At 35.8% G+C, this 3,903-nt stretch overlaps 1 long non-coding RNA gene across 1 annotated transcript; it reads right to left on the reverse strand.

Annotated features, from left to right (window-relative positions):
- Positions 1–3,250: 3,250 nt before the first annotated feature.
- On the reverse strand, positions 3,251–3,903 carry LOC110675970. Its single transcript, XR_002499958.1, has 2 exons — positions 3,662–3,903; positions 3,251–3,602 (listed from the first exon to the last, which is right to left on the reverse strand). It is a non-coding gene; the product is annotated as an uncharacterized LOC110675970 (long non-coding RNA).

The following is a 3,903-nucleotide window of genomic DNA, read 5'->3' on the forward strand; positions in this document are numbered from 1 at the left end:
CCCACCACATTACTGGTACATTTGACAGAAATAATTTACAACAATCTGATTTCGACTACATACATGGTAGAATCAAGCGCATTTCTGGTCTGCTGAAAATTGCCGGTGCGAGCGCTTAAGTTAACCCCCTAAAATAGAAGTTTTTACCGCACAATTTTTTTGCGTGTAGGTATGCAATGCCCTACAAATGTTCGTAATTCATTCAATTTTGTTCGATGCATACTCCATTATCAAAGTTACCCCAACACAGAAAACCGACTTTCGATCATATGAAAAATTATATATCCATTCAAAATAAATCTTTTGGCAATCTATCAACAGCAATCGATAGGTAGGATGCCAGTACTTGTTTTAAAAATATAAATTATAATTCTTTGAAATAGCATGCATAAATATTCAAGTTTTCTTCGAAAAAACTATCAAAGTTACCCCGTTTTACGGTACCGTAATTTCGGGTGAAATTGATCATTTTTCACTGTTTTCTTGGTATGCTTTCTAAAATGTTATCAATATCATACAACTAAATGCAGGAAAACAAGTACGACGGTGAACCTAATTGGCTCATGCATCGAAATTTTCTAACAAATGTGTAGGAAAAAATCTGAAACTCACTCTACAGTAGCCAAACAAAGCCAATCACAGTCAGCGAAGCCAGTGAAACTCACGCCCATCGCTGCTGTAGGCAAAATGCCTTGAAAATTGCAAAACACCCGTTGCTAAGGGCAACCCGAAATTACTGTAGAAAAATGTTCTATTTCCCGCTCCATTTCCCGCATTTAGAGCCTTCAATGACACTCATGATTCAGAAATTTCGTGCACCCAACAGAGGCTACTTGATGAGATTCACGTTTTTGAACTACTGTATTGGGTGAGCCACGTGATTTTCGCGAAAAGTCAAGCCTACTACTATTACCATTCCCAGCACTGATTAGTACCAAAAATCAGCTCTAAAATTAAAAACCTGGGATCCCATTTCGGGGTGAAATTGATCACTTGTCAATGTGATTATTGTTAGTTTTGAAATCAACCCTACATACTTCTTTTGGGCCTCCTGAATTCAAATATACTTGCCAAATTCTTAACGAGACAATATTTATGGAAATAATCAATAATTCAATTTCAAGAATACCGCAAAAACGCCTAAATGTAGGCAATCTCCAAAGGATTTCTATACTTTGTAGCAGAAAATCAAATTTTACAACAAAACGAGAAAATTGGTAAGAGTTTCGATAGTAAAATCTGTTTTGGAGATATATTTTTAGCATCCTCACAAACTTTCAGGTTTACACCATGTCCAACTCCTTGTTTAGAACTATAAGTTTATGAATGGCTATCAATTTCACACCAAACTTGATTCTGGAAATTTACATTATTTCATAAATTTTCATTCTGTGACACAAAAAACTTCGCTTTACACAAATATACATTATTTAAGACAAACACCGTCCATTTACTATAGGTTGCAATGAATTTGGTGCACTATTAGTAAGAAATAAAATCGCTTGACACGGTGATCAATTTCACCCTACTGATCAATTACACCCGAATTTACGGTACCATTAGTAGACATTCCCTAATCGCACAAGTGGCTTTTTACGAACGTTTCGCTATAAATTGCTGCAAAACATTTTTCGACGTGAAGCTCAGGAACTATTTATTTAAGTACCGTTGATTTACAGCTCGATTTTGTTCAAAAAATTATCAAAATAAATAGTTTTGCTTAACATTTAGACTTTATTTTACCTATAGTGTTTCTATAGTAGCACTACCAAGCAGGGTTGGGAAAAGTTCTGAAATTCAAACTACAGTAGGCAAGCGCAACAGTCAGCGGAGCCAGTGAAACTCACGCCTATAGGGCTCTGCACAAAATTCAAGCTTTCTCTTTCACTCTCCCATGAATTGTGTAAATAACAAGGCCAATAAACGTCAAAACCACATACAAAATCAAAACAGTGCAGTGGCCCATAGGGGCTCTGCATTGTTTTGATTTTGCAAGGGATTTTGACGTTTACTGGCCTTGTTGTTTACAAATTTTGTGAAGGGGCGAAAGAAAGAGGAAGATTTTTGTGCAGAGCCCCATTGCTGCTGTAGGCAAAATGCCTTGAAAATAGCAATACACCCGTTGCTAAGGGCAACCCAAAACTACTGTAGAAAAATGTTCTATTTCCCGCTGCATTTCCCGCATAGCCTTCAATGACACTACTGATTTAGAAAATTCATCTACCCAACATAGGCTACTTGATGAGATTCATAATTTTGAACTACTGTATTAGAAGAGCCACGTGATTTTCGCAAAAACTCAAGCCTACTACTATTATCATTCCCAACTCCTGACGTGCCCAAGCAGCCACCAATTTTGATTTTAGTTTTGACTACACCGTGAAGCTAGTGCTACTGTAGGGACAGAAATTATAAATACAGTCGACTCTCCACATCTCGATATCTCTCCTTATGTCGATGATTTCCTCGGTCCCTTCATTCTGCATATACATTTTCTCTCCATATCTCGATATCCTCCTTATTTCGATATCTCCATATCTCGATGTGGTTTTGGTGATTTTTCGTTCCAAATTTTCTCTCCGGATGTCGATAAGCACTTTATCAAAGGATACTGGATCAGATTTTCGTGATTAATCGAAATTGAGGAGCATGAAATGACGTCTGCTTGTTTATTATTATTCTTATTTTCCTAACAACGGATCGGTTTTCAATCTAGTGTTCATTAAAAATAAGTTCTATGTCTCGATCTCTCCCTATCTCGGCGACTGTAGTGCTATAGACACATGTGTTCCTATAGTGGCACAACCCGCATAATTATGAACCATATTTCTACAGTTTCGTAAATTATCCACAACAATTTAAAACAATATCAGAATAGCTCCGAATAACGTTAAAAATAACAATAAGGCAACCCTATCATGAACCGTTTTTACAGTTCGGCAAATTGTAATTGGAAAAATCACAATATGGGGAATAGGCGGTTAAGTTATGTAACCATGAAAAAATTGCGATTTTCTCGAACAATATTTTCCTTTTACAGTTAGCCAAATAGTTGATAAATTATCCATTTTTGGTCTATTCTCTCTCCAATCCACTATAAAGCAAACAGTTTGAGAACAGTTGAACTGTAAAATTCAAATAAATCGAATATTGTTTGTGGAATTGTTGGTTTACTGTGCCTTACGGTTTTTGTACCACATACTGAATTATTCTATTATATTTATACAATAAACGAAAAAAATGAATTAAATGAGTTGGATACAATAAAACAAGTAAATACAGTTAGAACAATCTCACTTCAGTTAAAACTTTTACAGAATACGTTACTTTTTCATGAATTACTGAAATGTTCCGGAAGTATCGTGTACATCTTACGTTAGCTACAAAAGTTTCAACTGAAGTGAGATTTTCCTACATGTACTTACTTGTTTAGTATGTTTTATTCATAAAATTTCAGTTTCAGTTGTCAATGAACAATAAATACACATAGGTACACAAAATTTGCACTGCGAATCATTTCAATCTAGTTCTAAGATTCCAGTGGGTGGCAGCTTAGATTTTTATATCTCCACGTCGCCAAACGGGAAGCAGGGCGTGTCCTACTAAAGAAAACGAAATATTTTTGTAAATTTAAAATTTAATTAGAATTTGAAACACCTACATATTTGAACATCATCCAGAGTGAAATTTCCATTCGCTCCAATCTGAGTTTGACATCCGGATTGATTTGTCCATCTCCTAAAGCGGTCGTCATCTATCTGACTCTTGAAATCAGCCTCTCTGGTTTAGCGGGTTTTGCTACCGGCAACGAACAAGATTGAAGGCTACACTGAACCAAGGAATCATATCAGATTTATCTGAAAACACATATAGTTTTTTTCCATCTAGCTTTTCACATAACGC

Source organism: Aedes aegypti, chromosome 2, assembly GCF_002204515.2.
Source record: "Aedes aegypti strain LVP_AGWG chromosome 2, AaegL5.0 Primary Assembly, whole genome shotgun sequence".
NCBI classification, from domain to species: Eukaryota; Metazoa; Arthropoda; class Insecta; order Diptera; family Culicidae; genus Aedes; species Aedes aegypti.